The sequence below is a fragment of the Schistocerca piceifrons genome, unplaced genomic scaffold, assembly GCF_021461385.2.
Source record: "Schistocerca piceifrons isolate TAMUIC-IGC-003096 unplaced genomic scaffold, iqSchPice1.1 HiC_scaffold_2295, whole genome shotgun sequence".
Lineage (NCBI taxonomy): Eukaryota > Metazoa > Arthropoda > Insecta > Orthoptera > Acrididae > Schistocerca > Schistocerca piceifrons.
In genome coordinates this window covers 2765476-2792217 of record NW_025728223.1, presented here as the reverse complement: position 1 = coordinate 2792217, position 26742 = coordinate 2765476, and positions in this window count along the sequence as shown.

Sequence of the window (26742 nt, the reverse complement as noted above, 5' to 3'; positions counted from 1 at the left end):
TTTCTGTGTTAATTCGTCAATGTGAAGGGGCGAGGGATGCAGTACAGAAGGAATACCGCATCGGAAAGGAGATAGTCGTATCCCGAAAGAAAATCCTGTCGTTTCCATGGAAATGTTACTCGATTTAGAAGGAGAAGTCATACAACCCATAGTATCTCATAGCGACGCAAGTTCTGTGGTAATTCGTCAATGTATGGGAGCAAGGGATGTAGTACAGAAGGAATAGTGAATCTGAAAGGAGATAGTCGTATCCAAAAAGAAAATTCTGTCGTTTCCATAGAAACGTTACTCGATTTAGAAGGAGAAGTCATAGAACGCATACTAATTCATAATGACGCAATTTCTGTGCTAATTCGACAATGTGAGGGCGCGAGGAATGTAGTAAAGAAGGAATAGTGCATCGGAAAGAAGATACAAGTATCCCTAATTAAAATCCTGTCGTTTCCATAGAAACGTTACTCGATTTAGAAGGAGAAGTCATAGAACGCATACTAATTCATAATGACGCAATTTCTGTGTTGATTCGTCAATGTGAGGGAGCCAGGAATGCAGTAAAGAAGGAATAGTGCATCGGAAAGGAGATAGTCGTATCCCAGAAGAAAATCCTGTCGTTTCCATACAAACGTTACTCGATTTAGAAGGAGAAGTCATAGAACCCATAGTATTCTATAGCGACGCAAATTCTGTGTTAATTCGTCAATGTGAGGGATCGAGGGATGCAGTAAAGAAGGAATAGTGCATCGGAAAGGAGATAATCGTACACCAAAAGAAAATCCTGTCGTTTCAATAGAAACGCTACTCGATTTAGAAAGAGATGTCATAGAACGCATAGTATATTAAGGCGACGCAATTTCTGTGTTAATTCGTCAATGTGAAGGTGCGAGGGATGCAGTACAGAAGGAATACCGCATCGGAAAGGAGATAGTCGTATACCGAAAGAAAATCCTATCGTTTCCATGGAAATGTTACTCGATTTAGAAGGAGAAGTCATAGAACACATAGTATTTCATAGCGACGCAAGTTCTGTGGTAAATCGTCAATGTAAGGGAGCGAGGTATGTAGTACTGAAGGAATAGTGAATCTGAAAGGAGATAGTCGTACCCCAAAAGAAAATTCTGTCGTTTCCATTGAAATGTTACTCGATTTAGAAAGGGAAGTCATAGAACGCATAGTAATGAATAGCGACGCAATTTCTGTGTTAATTCGGCAATATCAGTTAGCGAGAGATGCAGTAAAGAAGGAATAGTGCATCGGAAAGGAGATACAGGTATCCCAAAAGAAAGTCCTGTCGTTTCCATTGACAAGTTATTCGATTTAGAAGGAGAAGCCATGGAGCACATAGTATTCAATAGCGACGCAATTTCTGTGTTAATTCGTAAATGTGAGGTAGCCAGGTATGCATTAAAGAAGGAATAGTGCATCGGAAAGGAGATGCTCGTATCCCAAAAGAAAACCCTGTCGTTTCTCTAGAAACATTTCTCGATTTAGAAGGGGAGGTCATAGAACCCATAGTGTTTCATGGCGACGCAATTTCTGTGTCAATTTGTCAATGTGAGGGAGCGAGGGATGCAGTAAAGTATTAATAGTTTATCGGAAAGGATAAACTCGGATCCCAAAAGAAAATCCTGTCGTTTCAATAGAAACATTACTCGATATAGAAAGAGATGTCATAGAACGCATAGTATATCAAGGCGACGCAATTTCTGTGTTAATTCGTCAATGTGAAGGAGCAAGGGATGCAGTACAGAAGGAATACCGCATGGCAAAGGAGATAGTCGTATCCCGAAAGAAAATCCTGTCGTTTCCGTGGAAATGTTACTCGATTTAGAAGGAGAAGTCATTGAACCCATAGTAATTCATAGCGTCGCAATTTCTTTGTTAATTCGTCAATGTGAGGGAGCCAGGGATGCAGTAAAGAGGGAATAGTGTATCGGAAAGGAGATAATCGTATCCCAAAAGAAAATTCTGTCGTTTCAATAGAAACGTTACTCGATTTAGAAGGAGAAGTCATAGAACCCATAGTGTTTCATAGCGACGCAATTTCTGTGTAAATTCGTCAATGTGAGGAAGCGAGGGATGCAGTAAAGAAGGAATAGTGCATCGGAAAGGAGATACAGGTATCCCAAAAGAAAATCCTGTCGTTTCCATTGACAAGTTACTCGATTTAGAAAGAGAGGTCATGGAACTCATAGTATTCAATAGCGACGTAATTTCTGTGTTAATTCGTCAATGTGAGGTAGCCAGGGATGCATTAAAGAAGGAATAGTGCATCGGAAAGGAGATACTCGTATTCCAAAAGATATCCCTGTCGTTTCTATAGAAACGTTTCTCGATTTAGAAGGAGAGGTCATAGAACCCATAGTATTTCATAGCGACGCAATTTCTGTGTCAATTTGTCAATGTGAGGGAGCGAGGGATGCAGTAAAGTATTAATAGTGCATCGGAAAGGAGAAACTCGAATCCCAAAAGAAAATCCTGCCGTTTCAATAGAAACGTTACTCGATTTAGAAATAGATGTCATAGAACGCATACTATTTCAAGGCGACGCAATTTCTGTGTTAATTCGTCAATGTGAAGGAGCGAGGGATGTAGTACAGAAGGAATAGTGAATCTGAAAGGAGATAGTCGTATCCAGAAAGAAAATTCTGTCGTTTCCAAAGAAACGTTACTCGATTTAGAAGGAGAAGTCATAGAACGCATACTAATTCATAATGACGCAATTTCTGTGCTAATTCGACAATGTGGGGGCGCGAGGAATGTAGTAAAGAAGGAATAGTGCATCGGGAAGAAGATACAAGTATCCCTAATTAAAATCCTGTCGTTTCCATAGAAACGTTACTCGATTTAGAAGGAGAAGTCATAGAACGCATACTAATTCATAATGACGCAATTTCTGTGTTAATTCGTCAATGTGAGGGAGCCAGAGATGCAGTAAAGAAGGAATAGTGCATCGGAAAGGAGATAGTCGTATCCCAGAAGAAAATCCTGTCGTTTCCATAGAAACGTTACTCGATTTAGAAGGAGAAGTCATAGAACCCATAGTATTCTATAGCGACGCAAATTCTGTGTTAATTCGTCAATGTGAGGGATCGAGGGATGCAGTAAAGAAGAAATAGTGCATCGGAAAGGAGATAATCGTATCCCAAAAGAAAATCCTGTCGTTTCAATAGAAACGCTACTCGATTTAGAAAGAGATGTCATAGAACGCATAGTATATTAAGGCGACGCAATTTCTGTGTTAATTCGTCAATGTGAAGGTGCGAGGGATGCAGTACAGAAGGAATACCGCATCGGAAAGGAGATAGTCGTATACCGAAAGAAAATCCTATCGTTTCCATGGAAATGTTACTCGATTTAGAAGGAGAAGTCATAGAACACATAGTATTTCATAGCGACGCAAGTTCTGTGGTAAATCGTCAATGTAAGGGAGCGAGGGATGTAGTACTGAAGGAATAGTGAATCTGAAAGGAGATAGTCGTACCCCAAAAGAAAATTCTGTCGTTTCCATTGAAATGTTACTCGATTTAGAAGGGGAAGTCATAGAACGCATAGTAATTCATAGCGACGCAATTTCTGTGTTAATTCGGCAATATCAGTTAGCGAGAGATGCAGTAAAGAAGGAATAGTGCATCGGAAAGGAGATACAGGTATCCCAAAAGAAAGTCCTGTCGTTTCCATTGACAAGTTACTCGATGTAGAAGGAGAAGCCATGGAGCACATAGTATTCAATAGCGACGCAATTTCTGTGTTAATTCGTAAATGTGAGGTAGCCAGGCATGCATTAAAGAAGGAATAGTGCATCGGAAAGGAGATGCTCGTATCCCAAAAGAAAACCCTGTCGTTTCTCTAGAAACATTTCTCGATTTAGAAGGGGAGGTCATAGAACCCATAGTATTTCATAGCGACGCAATTTCTGTGTCAATTTGTCAATGTGAGGGAGCGAGGGATGCAGTAAAGCATAAATAGTGCATCGGAAAGGAGAAACTCGTATCCCAAAAGAAAATCCTATCGTTTCAATAGAAACGTTACTCGATTTAGAAGGAGATGTCATAGAACGCATAGTATTTCAAGGCGACGCAATTTCTGTGTTAATTCGTCAATGTGAAGGAGCGAGGGATGCAGTACAGAAGGAATACCACATCGGAAAGGAGATATTCGTATCCCGGAAGAAAATCCTGTCGTTTCCATGGAAATGTTACTCGATTTAGAAGGAGAAGTCATAGAACCCATAGTATTTCATAGCGACGCAAGTTCTGTGGTACTTCTTCAATGTAAGGGAGCGAGGGATGTAGTACAGAAGGAATAGTGAATGTGAAAGGAGATAGTCGTATCCAAAAAGAAAATTCTGTCGTTTCCATAGAAACGTTACTCGATTTAGAAGGAGAAGTCATATAACGCATACTAATTCATAGCGAAGCAATATCTGTGTTAATTCGTCAATGTGAGGGAGCGAGAGATGCAGTAAAGAAGGAATAGTGCATCGGAAAGGAGATACTCGTATACCAAAAGAAAACCCTCTCGTTTCCATAGAAATGTTACTCGATTTAGAAGGAGAAGTTATGGAACCCATAGTATTTCATGGCGATGCAATTTCTGTGCTAATTCGACAATGTGAGGGCGCGAGGAATGTAATAAAGAAGGAATAGTGCATCGGGAAAGGAAGATACACGTATCCCTAATTAAAATCCTGTCGTTTCCATTGACATGTTACTCGATTTTGAAGGAGAAGTCATGGAACACATAGTATTCCATAGCGACGCCATTTCTGTGTTATTTCGTCAATGTGAGGGAGCCAGGGATGCAGTAAAGAAGGAATAGAGCAACGGAAAGGATATTGTCGTATCCCAAAAGAAATTCCTGTCGTTTCCATAGAAACGTTAATCGATTTAGAAGGAGAAGTCATACAACCCATAGTATTTCATAGCGACGCAATTTCTGTGTTGATTTGTCAATGTAATGGAGCGAGGGATGCAGTAACGATGGAATAGTGCATCGGAAAGGAGATACTCATATCACAAAAGAAAATCCTACTGTTTTTAATAAGAACGTTACTCGATTTAGAAGGAGTTGTCATAGAACACACAGGATTCCATAGCGATGCCATTTCTGGGTTAATTTGACAATGTGAGTAATCGATGGATGCAGTAAAGAAGGAATAGTGCATCGGAAAGTAGATAATCGTATCCCAAAAGAAATTCCTGTCGTTTCAATAGAAACGTACTCGATTTAGAAGAAGTCATAGAACCCATAGTATTTCATAGCGACTCAATTTCTGTGTTAATTCGTCAATGTGAGGGAGCGAGGGATACAGTGAAGATGGAATAGTGCATCGGAAAGGGACATACTCATATCCCAAAAGAAAAATCCTCACGTTTGAAAAGGAATGTTACTCGATTTAGAAGGAGATTCCACAGAACACACAAGATTTCATTGCGACGCCATTTCTGTGTTAATTTATCAATGTGAGGGATCGAGCGACGCAGTAAAGAAGGAATAGTGCATCGGAAAGGAGATAATCGTATCCCAAAAGAAAATCCTCTCGTTTCTATAGTAACGTTACTCGATTTAGAAGGAGAAGTCATAGAAACCCCATAGTATTTCATAGCGACGCAATTTCTGTGTTAATTCGTCAGTGTGAGGTAGCCAGGGATGCATTAAAGAAGGTATAGTGCATCGGAAAGGAGATACTGGTATCACAAAAGAAAACCCTGTCGTTTCAATAGAAACGTTTCTTGATTTAGAAGGAGAGGTCATAGAACCCATAGTACTTCGTAGCGACGCAATTTCTGTGTCAATTCGTCAATGTGAGGGAGCGAGGGATGCAGTAAAGTATTAATAGTGCATCGGAAAGAGAATCTCGTATCCCAAAAAGAATCCTGTCGTTTCCATAGTAACGTTATTCGATTTAGAAAGAGAAGTCATAGAACACATAGTATTTCATAGCGACACAATTTCTGTGTTAATTCGTCAATGTGAGGGAGCGAGGGATGCAGTAAAGAAGGAGTAGTGCATCGGAAAGGAAATACTCGTATCCCAAAAGAAAATCCTGTCGTTTCCACAGATACGTTACTCGATTTAGAAGGAGAAGTCATAGAACCCATAGTATTCCATAGCGACGCAATTAATGTGTTAATTCGGCAATGTGAGGTAGCCAGTGATGCATTAAAGAAGGAATACTGCATCGGAAAGGAGATACTCGTATCCCAAAAGAAAATCCTGTCGTTCCTATAGAAACGTTACTCGATTTAGAAGGAGAGGTCATAGAACCCATAGTATTTCATAGTGACGAAATATCTGCGATAATTCGTCAATGTGAGGGAGCGAGGGATGCAGTAAAGAAGGAGTAGTGCATCAGAAAGGAGATACTCGTATACCAAAATAAAATCCTGTCGTTTTAATAGAAAAGTTACTCGATGTAGAAAGAGATGCCATAGAACGCATAGTATTTCAAGGCGACGCAAATTCTGTGTTAATTCGTCAATGTGAAGGAGCGAGGGATGCAGTAAAGTAGGAATAGTGCATCGGAAAGGAGACATTCGTATCCCAAAAGAAAATCCTGTCGTTTCCATAGAAACGATAGTCGATTTAGAAGGAAAAGTTATAGAAAACATAGTATTCCATAGCGTCCCATTTTCTGTGTTAACACGTCAATGTGAGGAAGCCAGGGATGGAGTAAAGAAGTAATTGTGCATCGGAAAGCAGATAGTCGTATCCCAAAAGAAAATCCTGTCGCCTCCATAGAAACGGTACTCGATTTAGTTGGAGGAGTCATAAAACCCATAGTATTTGATAGCGACGCAATTTCTGCGTTAATTTTTCAATGTGAGGGAGCGCGGGATGCAGTAAAGAAGGGATAGTGCATCGGAAAGGAGATAGTCAGTCGTATCCCAAAAGAAAACCCCTTCGAATCCATAGAAACGTTACACGATTCAGAAGGAGAAGTTTTAGAACCCATAGTATTTCATAGCGAAGCAATTTCTGTGAACATTCGTCAATGTGAGGGAGCTAGGGAGAAGTAATAGAGCATCGGAATGGAGATCCTCTTATCCCAAAAGAAAAGCCTGTCGTTTCCATAGAAACGTTACTCGATTTAAAAGGAGGAGTCATGGAACCCATAGTATTTAATGGCGACGCAATTTCTGTGTTAATTCTCCAATGTGAGGGAGCGAGGGATGTAGTACAGAAGAAGTAGTGCATCGGTAAGGAGATATTCGTATCCCAATAGAAAATCCTGTCGTTTCAATAGAAACGTTACTCGATTTAGAAGGAGAAGTCATAGAACACATAGTATTTCATAGCGACGCAAGTTCTGTGGTAATTCGTCAATGTAAGGGACCGAGGGCTGCAGTCACGAAGGAATAGTGCATCGGAAAGGAGATACTCGTATATCAAAAGAAAATCCTGTCGATTCCATTGAAACGTTTCTCGATTTAGAAGGAGAAGTTATAGAAACCATAGTTTTCCATAGCGATGCAAATTCTGTGTTAATTCGTCAATGTGAGGGAGCGAGGAATGCATTAAAGAAGGAATAGTGTATCGGAAAGGAGATACTCGTATCCCAAAAGTAAATCCTGACGTTTGAATAGGAACGTTACTCGATTTAGAAGGAGATGTCACAGAACACACAGGATTTGATAGCGACGCCATTTCTGTGTTAATTTGTCAATGTGAGGGATCGAGGGATGCAGTAAAGAAGGAATAGTGCATCGGAAAGGAGATAATCGTATCCCAAAAGAAAATCCTGTCGTTTCAATAGAAACGTTACTCGATTTAGAAGGAGAAGTCGTAGAACCCATAGTGTTTCATAGCGACGCAATTTTTGCGTTAATTCTTCAATGTGAGGTAGCGCGGGATGCAGTAAAGAAGGGATAGTGCATCGGAGAGGAGATAGTCAGTCGTATCCCAAAAGAAAACCCCTTCGTATCCATAGAAACGTTACTCGATTTAGAAGGAGATGTTGTAGAACCCACAGAATTTCATATAGACGCAATTTCTGTGCTTATTCGTCAATGTGAGGGAGCTAGGTATGCAGTAAAGATCTAATAAAGCATCGGAAAAGAGATACTCTTATCCCAAAAGAAAATCCTGTCGTTTCCATAGAAACGTTACTCGATTTAGCAGGAGAAGTCATGGAACCCATAGTGTTTCATAGCGACGCACTTTCGGTGTTAATTCGTCAATGTGAGGGAGCTAGGGATGCAGTAAAGAGGGAATAGTGCATCGGAAAGGAGATACTCGTATCCCAAAAGAAAATCCTGTCGTTTCAATAGAAACGTTACTCGATTTAGAAGGAGAAAATATAGAACCCATAGTATTTCATAGCGACGCAATTTCTGTGTTAATTCGTCAATGTGAGAGAGCGAGGGATGCCGTAGCGAAGGAATAGTGCATCGGAAAGGAGATACTCGTATCCGAAAAGAAAATCCTGTGGTTTCCATGGAAATGTTACTCGATTTAGAAGGAGAGGTCATAGAACGCATATTATTTCATAGTGACGGAAATTCTGCGGTAATTCGTCAAAGTAAGGGAGCGCGGGATGCAGTAAAGAAGGAATAGTGCATCGGAAAGGAGATACTCATATACCAAAAGAATGTCCTGTCGTTTCCATTGAAACGTTACTTGATTTAGAAGGAGAAATCATAGAACCCATACTATTCCATATCAACGCAATTTCTGTGTTAATTCGTCAATGTGAGGGAGCCAGGAATGCAGTAAAGAAGGAATAGTGCATCGGAAAGGAGATACTCGTATCCGAAAAGAAAATCCTGTCGTCTCAATAGAAACGCTACTCGATTTAGAAGGAGAAAATATAGAACCCATAGTATTTCATAGCGATGCAATTTCTGTGTTAATTCGCCAATGTGAGAGAGCGAGGGATGCCGTAGCGAAGGAATAGTGCATCGGAAAGGAGATACTCGTATCCGAAAAGAAAATCCTGTCGTTTTAAGAGAAACGTTACTCGATTTAGAAGGAGATGTCATAGAACACACAGGATTTCATAGCAACGCCACTTCTGTGTTAACTTGTCAATGTGAGGGATCGAGGGATGCAGTAAAGAAGGACTAGTGCGTCGGAAAGGAGATAATCGTATCCCAAAGGAAAATCCTGTCGTTTCAATAGAAACGTTACTCGATTTAGATGGAGATGTCATAGAACCCATAGTATTTCATAGAGACTCAATTTCTGTGTTAGTTCGTCAATGTGAGGGAGCGAGGGATGCAGTAAAGAAGGAGTAGTGCATCGGAAAGGAGATACTCGTAACCCAAAAGAAAATCCTGTCGTTGACATAGAAACGATACTCGTTTTAGAAGGAAAAGTCATAGAACACATAGTATTCCATAGGGACGCAATTTCAGTGTTAATTCGTCAATGTGACTGAGCCAGGGATGCAGTAAAGAAGGAATAGTGCATAGGTAATGAGATACTCGTATCCCAAAAGAAAATCCTGTCGCTTCCATAGAAACGCTACTCGATTTAGAAGGAGAAGTCATAGAACCCATAGTATTTGATAGCGACGCTATTTCTGCATTAATTCTTCTATGTGAGGGAGCACGGGATGCAGTAAAGAAGGGATAGTGCATCGGAAAGGAGATAGTCAGTCGTATCCCAAAAGAAAACCCCTTCGTATCCATAGAAACGTTACTCGATTCAGAAGGAGAAGTTTTAGAACCCATAGTATTTCATAGCGAAGCAATTTCTGTGAATATACGTCAATGTGAGGGAGCTAGGGATGCATTAAAGAAGTAATAGAGCATCGGAAAGGAGATACTCGTATCCGAAAAGAAAATCTTGTCGTTTGCATGGAAACGTTACTCGATTTAGAACTAGAAGTCATTTAACCCATAGTATTCTATAGGGGCCCAATTTCAGTGTTCATTCGTCAATGTGACTGTGCCTGGTATATAGTAAAGAAGGAATAGTGCATCGGAAATGAGATACTCGTATCCCAAAAGAAAATCCTGTCGTTTTAAGAGAAACGTTACTCGATTTAGAAGGAGAAGTCATAGAACCCATAGTATTTCATAGCGACGCAATTTCTGTGTTAATTTGTCAATGTAATGGAGCGAGGGTTGCAGTAAAGATGGAATAGTGCATCGGAAAGGAGATACTCATATCCCAAAGGGAAATCCTGACGTTTTAATAGGAATGTTACTCGATTTAGAAGGAGATGCCATAGAACACACAGGATTTCATAGCAACGCCATTTCTGTGTTAATTTGTCAATGTGAGGGATCGAAGGATGCAGTAAAGAAGGAATAGTGCATCGGAAAGGAGATAATCGTATGACAAAAGAAAATCCTGTCGTTTCAATAGAAACGTTACTCGATTTAGAAGGAGATGTCATAGAACCCATAGTATTTCATAGCGACGCAACTTCTGCGTTAATTCGTCAATGTGAGGTAGCCAGGGATGCAGTAAAGAAGGAATAGTGCATCGGAAAGGAGATACACGTATCCCAAAAGAAAATCCTGTCGTTTCCATTGACAAGTTACTCGATTTAGTAGGAGAAGTCAAGGAACACGTAGTATTCCATAGCGAAGCAAATTCTGTGTTAATTCGTCAATGTGAGGTAGCCAGGGATGCTATAAGAAGGAATAGTGCATCGGAAAGGAGATACTCGTATCCCAAAAGAAATCCCTGTCGTTTCTATAGAAACGTTTCTCGATTTAGAAGGAGAGGTCATAGAACCCATTGCATTTCATAGCGACGCAATTTCAGTGTCAATTCGTCAATGTAAGGGAGCGAGGAATGCAGTAAAATATTAATAGTGCATCGGAAAGGACAAACTCGTATCCCAAAAGAAAATCCTGTCGTTTCCATAGAAACGTTACTCGATTTAGAAGGAGAAGTCATAGAGCCCATAGTATTTCATAGCGACGCAATTTCTCTTTTAGTTCGTCAATGTGAGGGAGCGACAGATGCAGTAAAGAAGGAGCAGTGCATCGGAAAGGAGATACTCGTGTCCGAAAAGAAAATCCTGTCGTTTCTATAGAAACGTTACTCGATTTATAAGGAGAGGTCATAGAACACATAGTATTTCATAGCGAAGAAATTTCTGCGATAATTCGTCAATGTGAAGGAGCGAGGGATGCAGTATAGAGGAAATAGTGCATCGGAAAGGAGATACTCGTATACCAAAACAAAATCCTGTCGCTTAATTAGAAACGTTACCCGATTTAGAAAGAGATGTCATAGAACGCATAGTATTTCAAGGCGACGCAATTTCTGTTTTAATTCGTCAATGTGAGGGAGCGAGAGATGCAGTAAAGAAGGAATAGTGCATCGGAAAGGAGATACTCGTATACCAAAAGAAAACCCTCTCGTTTCCATAGAAATGTTACTCGATTTAGAAGGAGAAGTTATGGAACCCATAGTATTTCATGGCGATGCAATTTCTGTGCTAATTCGACAATGTGAGGGCGCGAGGAATGTAATAAAGAAGGAATAGTGCATCGGAAAGAAGATACACGTATCCCTAAATAAAATCCTGTCGTTTCCATTGACATGTTACTCGATTTTGAAGGAGAAGTCATGGAACACATAGTATTCCATAGCGACGCCATTTCTGTGTTATTTCGTCAATGTGAGGGAGCCAGGGATGCAGTAAATGAAGGAATAGTGCAACGGAAAGGATATTGTCGTATCCCAAAAGAAATTCCTGTCGTTTCCATAGAAACGTTAATCGATTTAGAAGGAGAAGTCATACAACCCATAGTATTTCATAGCGACGCAATTTCTGTGTTGATTTGTCAATGTAATGGAGCGAGGGATGCAGTAACGATGGAATAGTGCATCGGAAAGGAGATACTCATATCACAAAAGAAAATCCTACTGTTTTAATAAGAACGTTACTCGATTTAGAAGGAGTTGTCATAGAACACACAGGATTCAATAGCGATGCCATTTCTGGGTTAATTTGACAATGTGAGTAATCGATGGATGCAGTAAAGAAGGAATAGTGCATCGGAAAGTAGATAATCGTATCCCAAAAGAAATTCCTGTCGTTTCAATAGAAACGTACTCGATTTAGAAGAAGTCATAGAACCCATAGTATTTCATAGCGACTCAATTTCTGTGTTAATTCGCCTTGTGAGGGAGCGAGGGATGCAGTAAAGATGGAATAGAGCATCATAAAGGAGATACAGGTATCCAAAAAAAAATCCTGTCGTTGCCATTGACAAGTTACTCGATTTAGAAGGAGAAGTCGTGGAACACATAGTATTCCATAGCGTCGCAATTTCTGTGTTATTTCGTCAATGTGAGGGAGCCAGGGATGCAGTAAAGAAGGAATAGTGCATCGGAAAGGAGATAATCGTATCCCAAAAGAAAATCCTGTCGTTTCAATAGAAACGATACTCGTGTTAGAAGGAGAAGTCATAGAACCCATAGTATTAAATTGCGTCGCAATTTCTGTGTTAATTCGTCAATGCGAGGTAGCCAGGGATGCAATAAAGAAGGAATAGTGCATCGGAAAGGAGATGCTCGTATCCCAAGAGAAAACCCTATCGTTTCTATAGAAACACTTCTCGATTTAGAAAGAGATGTCATAGAATGCATAGTATTTCAAGGCGATGCAATTTCTGTGTTAATTCGTTAATGTGAGGGAGCGACGAATGCAGTACAGAAGGAATACCGCATCGGAAAGGAGATAGTCGTAACCCAAATGAAAATCCTGTCGTTTCCATGGAAATATTACTCGATTTAGAAGGAGAAGTCATAGAACGCATAGTAATTCATAGCGACGCAATTTCAGTGTTAATTTGTCAATGTAATGGAGCGAGGGATACAGTGAAGATGGAATAGTGCATCGGAAAGGACATACTCATATCCCAAAAGAAAATCCTCACGTTTGAAAAGGAATGTTACTCGATTTAGAAGGAGATTCCACAGAACACACAAGATTTCATTGCGACGCCATTTCTGTGTTAATTTATCAATGTGAGGGATCGAGCGACGCAGTAAAGAAGGAATAGTGCATCGGAAAGGAGATAATCGTATCCCAAAAGAAAATCCTCTCGTTTCTATAGTAACGTTACTCGATTTAGAAGGAGAAGTCATAGAACCCATAGTATTTCATAGCGACGCAATTTCTGTGTTAATTCGTCAGTGTGAGGTAGCCAGGGATGCATTAAAGAAGGTATAGTGCATCGGAAAGGAGATACTGGTATCACAAAAGAAAACCCTGTCGTTTCAATAGAAACGTTTCTTGATTTAGAAGGAGAGGTCATAGAACCCATAGTACTTCGTAGCGACGCAATTTCTGTGTCAATTCGTCAATGTGAGGGAGCGAGGGATGCAGTAAAGTATTAATAGTGCATCGGAAAGAGAATCTCGTATCCCAAAAAGAATCCTGTCGTTTCCATAGTAACGTTATTCGATTTAGAAAGAGAAGTCATAGAACACATAGTATTTCATAGCGACACAATTTCTGTGTTAATTCGTCAATGTGAGGGAGCGAGGGATGCAGTAAAGAAGGAGTAGTGCATCGGAAAGGAAATACTCGTATCCCAAAAGAAAATCCTGTCGTTTCCACAGATACGTTACTCGATTTAGAAGGAGAAGTCATAGAACCCATAGTATTCCATAGCGACGCAATTAATGTGTTAATTCGGCAATGTGAGGTAGCCAGTGATGCATTAAAGAAGGAATACTGCATCGGAAAGGAGATACTCGTATCCCAAAAGAAAATCCTGTCGTTCCTATAGAAACGTTACTCGATTTAGAAGGAGAGGTCATAGAACCCATAGTATTTCATAGTGACGAAATATCTGCGATAATTCGTCAATGTGAGGGAGCGAGGGATGCAGTAAAGAAGGAGTAGTGCATCAGAAAGGAGATACTCGTATACCAAAATAAAATCCTGTCGTTTTAATAGAAAAGTTACTCGATGTAGAAAGAGATGCCATAGAACGCATAGTATTTCAAGGCGACGCAAATTCTGTGTTAATTCGTCAATGTGAAGGAGCGAGGGATGCAGTAAAGTAGGAATAGTGCATCGGAAAGGAGACATTCGTATCCCAAAAGAAAATCCTGTCGTTTCCATAGAAACGATAGTCGATTTAGAAGGAAAAGTTATAGAAAACATAGTATTCCATAGCGTCCCATTTTCTGTGTTAACACGTCAATGTGAGGAAGCCAGGGATGGAGTAAAGAAGTAATTGTGCATCGGAAAGCAGATAGTCGTATCCCAAAAGAAAATCCTGTCGCCTCCATAGAAACGGTACTCGATTTAGTTGGAGGAGTCATAAAACCCATAGTATTTGATAGCGACGCAATTTCTGCGTTAATTTTTCAATGTGAGGGAGCGCGGGATGCAGTAAAGAAGGGATAGTGCATCGGAAAGGAGATAGTCAGTCGTATCCCAAAAGAAAACCCCTTCGAATCCATAGAAACGTTACACGATTCAGAAGGAGAAGTTTTAGAACCCATAGTATTTCATAGCGAAGCAATTTCTGTGAACATTCGTCAATGTGAGGGAGCTAGGGAGAAGTAATAGAGCATCGGAATGGAGATCCTCTTATCCCAAAAGAAAAGCCTGTCGTTTCCATAGAAACGTTACTCGATTTAAAAGGAGGAGTCATGGAACCCATAGTATTTAATGGCGACGCAATTTCTGTGTTAATTCTCCAATGTGAGGGAGCGAGGGATGTAGTACAGAAGAAGTAGTGCATCGGTAAGGAGATATTCGTATCCCAATAGAAAATCCTGTCGTTTCAATAGAAACGTTACTCGATTTAGAAGGAGAAGTCATAGAACACATAGTATTTCATAGCGACGCAAGTTCTGTGGTAATTCGTCAATGTAAGGGACCGAGGGCTGCAGTCACGAAGGAATAGTGCATCGGAAAGGAGATACTCGTATATCAAAAGAAAATCCTGTCGATTCCATTGAAACGTTTCTCGATTTAGAAGGAGAAGTTATAGAAACCATAGTTTTCCATAGCGATGCAAATTCTGTGTTAATTCGTCAATGTGAGGGAGCGAGGAATGCATTAAAGAAGGAATAGTGTATCGGAAAGGAGATACTCGTATCCCAAAAGTAAATCCTGACGTTTGAATAGGAACGTTACTCGATTTAGAAGGAGATGTCACAGAACACACAGGATTTGATAGCGACGCCATTTCTGTGTTAATTTGTCAATGTGAGGGATCGAGGGATGCAGTAAAGAAGGAATAGTGCATCGGAAAGGAGATAATCGTATCCCAAAAGAAAATCCTGTCGTTTCAATAGAAACGTTACTCGATTTAGAAGGAGAAGTCGTAGAACCCATAGTGTTTCATAGCGACGCAATTTTTGCGTTAATTCTTCAATGTGAGGTAGCGCGGGATGCAGTAAAGAAGGGATAGTGCATCGGAGAGGAGATAGTCAGTCGTATCCCAAAAGAAAACCCCTTCGTATCCATAGAAACGTTACTCGATTTAGAAGGAGATGTTGTAGAACCCACAGAATTTCATATAGACGCAATTTCTGTGCTTATTCGTCAATGTGAGGGAGCTAGGTATGCAGTAAAGATCTAATAAAGCATCGGAAAAGAGATACTCTTATCCCAAAAGAAAATCCTGTCGTTTCCATAGAAACGTTACTCGATTTAGCAGGAGAAGTCATGGAACCCATAGTGTTTCATAGCGACGCACTTTCGGTGTTAATTCGTCAATGTGAGGGAGCTAGGGATGCAGTAAAGAGGGAATAGTGCATCGGAAAGGAGATACTCGTATCCCAAAAGAAAATCCTGTCGTTTCAATAGAAACGTTACTCGATTTAGAAGGAGAAAATATAGAACCCATAGTATTTCATAGCGACGCAATTTCTGTGTTAATTTGTCAATGTGAGAGAGCGAGGGATGCCGTAGCGAAGGAATAGTGCATCGGAAAGGAGATACTCGTATCCGAAAAGAAAATCCTGTGGTTTCCATGGAAATGTTACTCGATTTAGAAGGAGAGGTCATAGAACGCATATTATTTCATAGTGACGGAAATTCTGCGGTAATTCGTCAAAGTAAGGGAGCGCGGGATGCAGTAAAGAAGGAATAGTGCATCGGAAAGGAGATACTCATATACCAAAAGAATGTCCTGTCGTTTCCATTGAAACGTTACTTGATTTAGAAGGAGAAATCATAGAACCCATACTATTCCATATCAACGCAATTTCTGTGTTAATTCGTCAATGTGAGGGAGCCAGGAATGCAGTAAAGAAGGAATAGTGCATCGGAAAGGAGATACTCGTATCCGAAAAGAAAATCCTGTCGTCTCAATAGAAACGCTACTCGATTTAGAAGGAGAAAATATAGAACCCATAGTATTTCATAGCGATGCAATTTCTGTGTTAATTCGTCAATGTGAGAGAGCGAGGGATGCCGTAGCGAAGGAATAGTGCATCGGAAAGGAGATACTCGTATCCGAAAAGAAAATCCTGTCGTTTTAAGAGAAACGTTACTCGATTTAGAAGGAGATGTCATAGAACACACAGGATTTCATAGCAACGCCACTTCTGTGTTAACTTGTCAATGTGAGGGATCGAGGGATGCAGTAAAGAAGGACTAGTGCGTCGGAAAGGAGATAATCGTATCCCAAAGGAAAATCCTGTCGTTTCAATAGAAACGTTACTCGATTTAGATGGAGATGTCATAGAACCCATAGTATTTCATAGCGACTCAATTTCTGTGTTAGTTCGTCAATGTGAGGGAGCGAGGGATGCAGTAAAGAAGGAGTAGTGCATCGGAAAGGAGATACTCGTAACCCAAAAGAAAATCCTGTCGTTGACATAGAAACGATACTCGTTTTAGAAGGAAAAGTCATAGAACACATAGTATTCCATAGGGACGCAATTTCAGTGTTAATTCGTCAATGTGACTGAGCCAGGGATGCAGTAAAGAAGGAATAGTGCATAGGTAATGAGATACTCGTATCCCAAAAGAAAATCCTGTCGCTTCCATAGAAACGCTACTCGATTTAGAAGGAGAAGTCATAGAACCCATAGTATTTGATAGCGACGCTATTTCTGCGTTAATTCTTCTATGTGAGGGAGCACGGGATGCAGTAAAGAAGGGATAGTGCATCGGAAAGGAGATAGTCAGTCGTATCCCAAAAGAAAACCCCTTCGTATCCATAGAAACGTTACTCGATTCAGAAGGAGAAGTTTTAGAACCCATAGTATTTCATAGCGAAGCAATTTCTGTGAATATACGTCAATGTGAGGGAGCTAGGGATGCATTAAAGAAGTAATAGAGCATCGGAAAGGAGATACTCGTATCCGAAAAGAAAATCTTGTCGTTTGCATGGAAACGTTACTCGATTTAGAACTAGAAGTCATTTAACCCATAGTATTCTATAGGGGCCCAATTTCAGTGTTCATTCGTCAATGTGACTGTGCCTGGTATATAGTAAAGAAGGAATAGTGCATCGGAAATGAGATACTCGTATCCCAAAAGAAAATCCTGTCGTTTTAAGAGAAACGTTACTCGATTTAGAAGGAGAAGTCATAGAACCCATAGTATTTCATAGCGACGCAATTTCTGTGTTAATTTGTCAATGTAATGGAGCGAGGGTTGCAGTAAAGATGGAATAGTGCATCGGAAAGGAGATACTCATATCCCAAAGGGAAATCCTGACGTTTTAATAGGAATGTTACTCGATTTAGAAGGAGATGCCATAGAACACACAGGATTTCATAGCAACGCCATTTCTGTGTTAATTTGTCAATGTGAGGGATCGAAGGATGCAGTAAAGAAGGAATAGTGCATCGGAAAGGAGATAATCGTATGACAAAAGAAAATCCTGTCGTTTCAATAGAAACGTTACTCGATTTAGAAGGAGATGTCATAGAACCCATAGTATTTCATAGCGACGCAACTTCTGCGTTAATTCGTCAATGTGAGGTAGCCAGGGATGCAGTAAAGAAGGAATAGTGCATCGGAAAGGAGATACACGTATCCCAAAAGAAAATCCTGTCGTTTCCATTGACAAGTTACTCGATTTAGTAGGAGAAGTCAAGGAACACGTAGTATTCCATAGCGAAGCTAATTCTGTGTTAATTCGTCAATGTGAGGTAGCCAGGGATGCTATAAGAAGGAATAGTGCATCGGAAAGGAGATACTCGTATCCCAAAAGAAATCCCTGTCGTTTCTATAGAAACGTTTCTCGATTTAGAAGGAGAGGTCATAGAACCCATTGCATTTCATAGCGACGCAATTTCAGTGTCAATTCGTCAATGTAAGGGAGCGAGGAATGCAGTAAAATATTAATAGTGCATCGGAAAGGACAAACTCGTATCCCAAAAGAAAATCCTGTCGTTTCCATAGAAACGTTACTCGATTTAGAAGGAGAAGTCATAGAGCCCATAGTATTTCATAGCGACGCAATTTCTCTTTTAGTTCGTCAATGTGAGGGAGCGACAGATGCAGTAAAGAAGGAGCAGTGCATCGGAAAGGAGATACTCGTGTCCGAAAAGAAAATCCTGTCGTTTCTATAGAAACGTTACTCGATTTATAAGGAGAGGTCATAGAACACATAGTATTTCATAGCGAAGAAATTTCTGCGATAATTCGTCAATGTGAAGGAGCGAGGGATGCAGTATAGAGGAAATAGTGCATCGGAGAGGAGATACTCGTATACCAAAACAAAATCCTGTCGCTTAATTAGAAACGTTACCCGATTTAGAAAGAGATGTCATAGAACGCATAGTATTTCAAGGCGACGCAATTTCTGTTTTAATTCGTCAATGTGAGGGAGCGAGAGATGCAGTAAAGAAGGAATAGTGCATCGGAAAGGAGATACTCGTATACCAAAAGAAAACCCTCTCGTTTCCATAGAAATGTTACTCGATTTAGAAGGAGAAGTTATGGAACCCATAGTATTTCATGGCGATGCAATTTCTGTGCTAATTCGACAATGTGAGGGCGCGAGGAATGTAATAAAGAAGGAATAGTGCATCGGAAAGAAGATACACGTATCCCTAAATAAAATCCTGTCGTTTCCATTGACATGTTACTCGATTTTGAAGGAGAAGTCATGGAACACATAGTATTCCATAGCGACGCCATTTCTGTGTTATTTCGTCAATGTGAGGGAGCCAGGGATGCAGTAAATGAAGGAATAGTGCAACGGAAAGGATATTGTCGTATCCCAAAAGAAATTCCTGTCGTTTCCATAGAAACGTTAATCGATTTAGAAGGAGAAGTCATACAACCCATAGTATTTCATAGCGACGCAATTTCTGTGTTGATTTGTCAATGTAATGGAGCGAGGGATGCAGTAACGATGGAATAGTGCATCGGAAAGGAGATACTCATATCACAAAAGAAAATCCTACTGTTTTAATAAGAACGTTACTCGATTTAGAAGGAGTTGTCATAGAACACACAGGATTCAATAGCGATGAAATTTCTGGGTTAATTTGACAATGTGAGTAATCGATGGATGCAGTAAAGAAGGAATAGTGCATCGGAAAGTAGATAATCGTATCCCAAAAGAAATTCCTGTCGTTTCAATAGAAACGTACTCGATTTAGAAGAAGTCATAGAACCCATAGTATTTCATAGCGACTCAATTTCTGTGTTAATTCGCCTTGTGAGGGAGCGAGGGATGCAGTAAAGATGGAATAGAGCATCATAAAGGAGATACAGGTATCCAAAAAAAAATCCTGTCGTTGCCATTGACAAGTTACTCGATTTAGAAGGAGAAGTCGTGGAACACATAGTATTCCATAGCGTCGCAATTTCTGTGTTATTTCGTCAATGTGAGGGAGCCAGGGATGCAGTAAAGAAGGAATAGTGCATCGGAAAGGAGATAATCGTATCCCAAAAGAAAATCCTGTCGTTTCAATAGAAACGATACTCGTGTTAGAAGGAGAAGTCATAGAACCCATAGTATTAAATTGCGTCGCAATTTCTGTGTTAATTCGTCAATGCGAGGTAGCCAGGGATGCAATAAAGAAGGAATAGTGCATCGGAAAGGAGATGCTCGTATCCCAAGAGAAAACCCTATCGTTTCTATAGAAACACTTCTCGATTTAGAAAGAGATGTCATAGAATGCATAGTATTTCAAGGCGATGCAATTTCTGTGTTAATTCGTTAATGTGAGGGAGCGACGAATGCAGTACAGAAGGAATACCGCATCGGAAAGGAGATAGTCGTATCCCAAATGAAAATCCTGTCGTTTCCATGGAAATATTACTCGATTTAGAAGGAGAAGTCATAGAACGCATTGTAATTCATAGCGACGCAATTTCAGTGTTAATTTGTCAATGTAATGCAGCGAGGGATACAGTGAAGATGGAATAGTGCATCGGAAAGGACATACTCATATCCCAAAAGAAAATCCTCACGTTTGAAAAGGAATGTTACTCGATTTAGAAGGAGATTCCACAGAACACACAAGATTTCATTGCGACGCCATTTCTGTGTTAATTTATCAATGTGAGGGATCGAGCGACGCAGTAAAGAAGGAATAGTGCATCGGAAAGGAGATAATCGTATCCCAAAAGAAAATCCTCTCGTTTCTATAGTAACGTTACTCGATTTAGAAGGAGAAGTCATAGAACCCATAGTATTTCATAGCGACGCAATTTCTGTGTTAATTCGTCAGTGTGAGGTAGCCAGGGATGCATTAAAGAAGGTATAGTGCATCGGAAAGGAGATACTGGTATCACAAAAGAAAACCCTGTCGTTTCAATAGAAACGTTTCTTGATTTAGAAGGAGAGGTCATAGAACCCATAGTACTTCGTAGCGACGCAATTTCTGTGTCAATTCGTCAATGTGAGGGAGCGAGGGATGCAGTAAAGTATTAATAGTGCATCGGAAAGAGAATCTCGTATCCCAAAAAGAATCCTGTCGTTTCCATAGTAACGTTATTCGATTTAGAAAGAGAAGTCATAGAACACATAGTATTTCATAGCGACACAATTTCTGTGTTAATTCGTCAATGTGAGGGAGCGAGGGATGCAGTAAAGAAGGAGTAGTGCATCGGAAAGGAAATACTCGTATCCCAAAAGAAAATCCTGTCGTTTCCACAGATACGTTACTCGATTTAGAAGGAGAAGTCATAGAACCCATAGTATTCCATAGCGACGCAATTAATGTGTTAATTCGGCAATGTGAGGTAGCCAGTGATGCATTAAAGAAGGAATACTGCATCGGAAAGGAGATACTCGTATCCCAAAAGAAAATCCTGTCGTTCCTATAGAAACGTTACTCGATTTAGAAGGAGAGGTCATAGAACCCATAGTATTTCATAGTGACGAAATATCTGCGATAATTCGTCAATGTGAGGGAGCGAGGGATGCAGTAAAGAAGGAGTAGTGCATCAGAAAGGAGATACTCGTATACCAAAATAAAATCCTGTCGTTTTAATAGAAAAGTTACTCGATGTAGAAAGAGATGCCATAGAACGCATAGTATTTCAAGGCGACGCAAATTCTGTGTTAATTCGTCAATGTGAAGGAGCGAGGGATGCAGTAAAGTAGGAATAGTGCATCGGAAATGAGACATTCGTATCCCAAAAGAAAATCCTGTCGTTTCCATAGAAACGATAGTCGATTTAGAAGGAAAAGTTATAGAAAACATAGTATTCCATAGCGTCCCATTTTCTGTGTTAACACGTCAATGTGAGGAAGCCAGGGATGGAGTAAAGAAGTAATTGTGCATCGGAAAGCAGATAGTCGTATCCCAAAAGAAAATCCTGTCGCCTCCATAGAAACGGTACTCGATTTAGTTGGAGGAGTCATAAAACCCATAGTATTTGATAGCGACGCAATTTCTGCGTTGATTTTTCAATGTGAGGGAGCGCGGGATGCAGTAAAGAAGGGATAGTGCATCGGAAAGGAGATAGTCAGTCGTATCCCAAAAGAAAACCCCTTCGAATCCATAGAAACGTTACACGATTCAGAAGGAGAAGTTTTAGAACCCATAGTATTTCATAGCGAAGCAATTTCTGTGAACATTCGTCAATGTGAGGGAGCTAGGGAGAAGTAATAGAGCATCGGAATGGAGATCCTCTTATCCCAAAAGAAAAGCCTGTCGTTTCCATAGAAACGTTACTCGATTTAAAAGGAGGAGTCATGGAACCCATAGTATTTAATGGCGACGCAATTTCTGTGTTAATTCTCCAATGTGAGGGAGCGAGGGATGTAGTACAGAAGAAGTAGTGCATCGGTAAGGAGATATTCGTATCCCAATAGAAAATCCTGTCGTTTCAATAGAAACGTTACTCGATTTAGAAGGAGAAGTCATAGAACACATAGTATTTCATAGCGACGCAAGTTCTGTGGTAATTCGTCAATGTAAGGGACCGAGGACTGCAGTCACGAAGGAATAGTGCATCGGAAAGGAGATACTTGTATATCAAAAGAAAATCCTGTCGATTCCATTGAAACGTTTCTCGATTTAGAAGGAGAAGTTATAGAAACCATAGTTTTCCATAGCGATGCAAATTCTGTGTTAATTCGTCAATGTGAGGGAGCGAGGAATGCATTAAAGAAGGAATAGTGTATCGGAAAGGAGATACTCGTATCCCAAAAGAAAATCCTGACGTTTGAATAGGAACGTTACTCGATTTAGAAGGAGATGTCACAGAACACACAGGATTTGATAGCGACGCCATTTCTGTGTTAATTTGTCAATGTGAGGGATCGAGGGATGCAGTAAAGAAGGAATAGTGCATCGGAAAGGAGATAATCGTATCCCAAAAGAAAATCCTGTCGTTTCAATAGAAACGTTACTCGATTTAGAAGGAGAAGTCGTAGAACCCATAGTGTTTCATAGCGACGCAATTTTTGCGTTAATTCTTCAATGTGAGGTAGCGCGGGATGCAGTAAAGAAGGGATAGTGCATCGGAGAGGAGATAGTCAGTCGTATCCCAAAGGAAAACCCCTTCGTATCCATAGAAACGTTACTCGATTTAGAAGGAGATGTTGTAGAACCCACAGAATTTCATATAGACGCAATTTCTGTGCTTATTCGTCAATGTGAGGGAGCTAGGTATGCAGTAAAGATCTAATAAAGCATCGGAAAAGAGATACTCTTATCCCAAAAGAAAATCCTGTCGTTTCCATAGAAACGTTACTCGATTTAGCAGGAGAAGTCATGGAACCCATAGTGTTTCATAGCGACGCACTTTCAGTGTTAATTCGTCAATGTGAGGGAGCTAGGGATGCAGTAAAGAGGGAATAGTGCATCGGAAAGGAGATACTCGTATCCCAAAAGAAAATCCTGTCGTTTCAATAGAAACGTTACTCGATTTAGAAGGAGAAAATATAGAACCCATAGTATTTCATAGCGACGCAATTTCTGTGTTAATTCGTCAATGTGAGAGAACGAGGGATGCCGTAGCGAAGGAATAGTGCATCGGAAAGGAGATACTCGTATCCGAAAAGAAAATCCTGTGGTTTCCATGGAAATGTTACTCGATTTAGAAGGAGAGGTCATAGAACGCATATTATTTCATAGTGACGGAAGTTCTGCGGTAATTCGTCAAAGTAAGGGAGCGCGGGATGCAGTAAAGAAGGAATAGTGCATCGGAAAGGAGATACTCATATACCAAAAGAATGTCCTGTCGTTTCCATTGAAACGTTACTTGATTTAGAAGGAGAAATCATAGAACCCATACTATTCCATATCAACGCAATTTCTGTGTTAATTCGTCAATGTGAGGGAGCCAGGAATGCAGTAAAGAAGGAATAGTGCATCGGAAAGGAGATACTCGTATCCGAAAAGAAAATCCTGTCGTCTCAATAGAAACGCTACTCGATTTAGAAGGAGAAAATATAGAACCCATAGTATTTCATAGCGATGCAATTTCTGTGTTAATTCGTCAATGTGAGAGAGCGAGGGATGCCGTAGCGAAGGAATAGTGCATCGGAAAGGAGATACTCGTATCCGAAAAGAAAATCCTGTCGTTTTAAGAGAAACGTTACTCGATTTAGAAGGAGATGTCATAGAACACACAGGATTTCATAGCAACGCCACTTCTGTGTTAACTTGTCAATGTGAGGGATCGAGGGATGCAGTAAAGAAGGACTAGTGCGTCGGAAAGGAGATAATCGTATCCCAAAGGAAAATCCTGTCGTTTCAATAGAAACGTTACTCGATTTAGATGGAGATGTCATAGAACCCATAGTATTTCATAGCGACTCAATTTCTGTGTTAGTTCGTCAATGTGAGGGAGCGAGGGATGCAGTAAAGAAGGAGTAGTGCATCGGAAAGGAGATACTCGTAACCCAAAAGAAAATCCTGTCGTTGACATAGAAACGATACTCGTTTTAGAAGGAAAAGTCATAGAACACATAGTATTCCATAGGGACGCAATTTCAGTGTTAATTCGTCAATGTGACTGAGCCAGGGATGCAGTAAAGAAGGAATAGTGCATAGGTAATGAGATACTCGTATCCCAAAAGAAAATCCTGTCGCTTCCATAGAAACGCTACTCGATTTAGAAGGAGAAGTCATAGAACCCATAGTATTTGATAGCGACGCTATTTCTGCGTTAATTCTTCTATGTGAGGGAGCACGGGATGCAGTAAAGAAGGGATAGTGCATCGGAAAGGAGATAGTCAGTCGTATCCCAAAAGAAAACCCCTTCGTATCCATAGAAACGTTACTCGATTCAGAAGGCGAAGTTTTAGAACCCATAGTATTTCATAGCGAAGCAATTTCTGTGAATATACGTCAATGTGAGGGAGCTAGGGATGCATTAAAGAAGTAATAGAGCATCGGAAAGGAGATACTCGTATCCGAAAAGAAAATCTTGTCGTTTGCATGGAAACGTTACTCGATTTAGAACTAGAAGTCATTTAACCCATAGTATTCTATAGGGGCCCAATTTCAGTGTTCATTCGTCAATGTGACTGTGCCTGGTATATAGTAAAGAAGGAATAGTGCATCGGAAATGAGATACTCGTATCCCAAAAGAAAATTCTGTCGTTTTAAGAAAAACGTTACTCGATTTAGAAGGAGAAGTCATAGAACCCATAGTATTTCATAGCGACGCAATTTCTGTGTTAATTTGTCAATGTAATGGAGCGAGGGTTGCAGTAAAGATGGAATAGTGCATCGGAAAGGAGATACTCATATCCCAAAGGGAAATCCTGACGTTTTAATAGGAATGTTACTCGATTTAGAAGGAGATGCCATAGAACACACAGGATTTCATAGCAACGCCATTTCTGTGTTAATTTGTCAATGTGAATGATCGAAGGATGCAGTAAAGAAGGAATAGCGCATCGGAAAGGAGATAATCGTATGACAAAAGAAAATCCTGTCGTTTCAATAGAAACGTTACTCGATTTAGAAGGAGATGTCATAGAACCCATAGTATTTCATAGCGACGCAACTTCTGCGTTAATTCGTCAATGTGAGGTAGCCAGGGATGCAGTAAAGAAGGAATAGTGCATCGGAAAGGAGATACACGTATCCCAAAAGAAAATCCTGTCGTTTCCATTGACAAGTTACTCGATTTAGAAGGAGAAGTCAAGGAACACGTAGTATTCCATAGCGAAGCAAATTCTGTGTTAATTCGTCAATGTGAGGTAGCCAGGGATGCTATAAGAAGGAATAGTGCATCGGAAAGGAGATACTCGTATCCCAAAAGAAATCCCTGTCGTTTCTATAGAAACGTTTCTCGATTTAGAAGGAGAGGTCATAGAACCCATTGCATTTCATAGCGACGCAATTTCAGTGTCAATTCGTCAATGTAAGGGAGCGCGGAATGCAGTAAAATATTAATAGTGCATCGGAAAGGACAAACTCGTATCCCAAAAGAAAATCCTGTCGTTTCCATAGAAACGTTACTCGATTTAAAAGGAGAAGTCATAGAACCCATAGTATTTCATAGCGACGCAATTTCTCTTTTAGTTCGTCAATGTGAGGGAGCGACAGATGCAGTAAAGAAGGAGCAGTGCATCGGAAAGGAGATACTCGTGTCCGAAAAGAAAATCCTGTCGTTTCTATAGAAACGTTACTCGATTTATAAGGAGAGGTCATAGAACACATAGTATTTCATAGCGAAGAAATTTCTGCGATAATTCGTCAATGTGAAGGAGCGAGGGATGCAGTATAGAGGAAATAGTGCATCGGAAAGGAGATACTCGTATACCAAAACAAAATCCTGTCGCTTAATTAGAAACGTTACCCGATTTAGAAAGAGATGTCATAGAACGCATAGTATTTCAAGGCGACGCAATTTCTGTTTTAATTCGTCAATGTGAGAGAGCGAGGGATGCAGTAAAGAAGGAGTAGTGCATCGGAAAGGAGATACTCGTAACCCAAAAGAAAATCCTGTCGTTGACATAGAAACGATACTCGTTTTAGAAGGAAAAGTCATAGAACACATAGTATTCCATAGGGACGCAATTTCAGTGTTAATTCGTCAATGTGACTGAGCCAGGGATGCAGTAAAGAAGGAATAGTGCATAGGTAATGAGATACTCGTATCCCAAAAGAAAATCCTGTCGCTTCCATAGAAACGCTACTCGATTTAGAAGGAGAAGTCATAGAACCCATAGTATTTGATAGCGACGCTATTTCTGCGTTAATTCTTCTATGTGAGGGAGCACGGGATGCAGTAAAGAAGGGATAGTGCATCGGAAAGGAGATAGTCAGTCGTATCCCAAAAGAAAACCCCTTCGTATCCATAGAAACGTTACTCGATTCAGAAGGCGAAGTTTTAGAACCCATAGTATTTCATAGCGAAGCAATTTCTGTGAATATACGTCAATGTGAGGGAGCTAGGGATGCATTAAAGAAGTAATA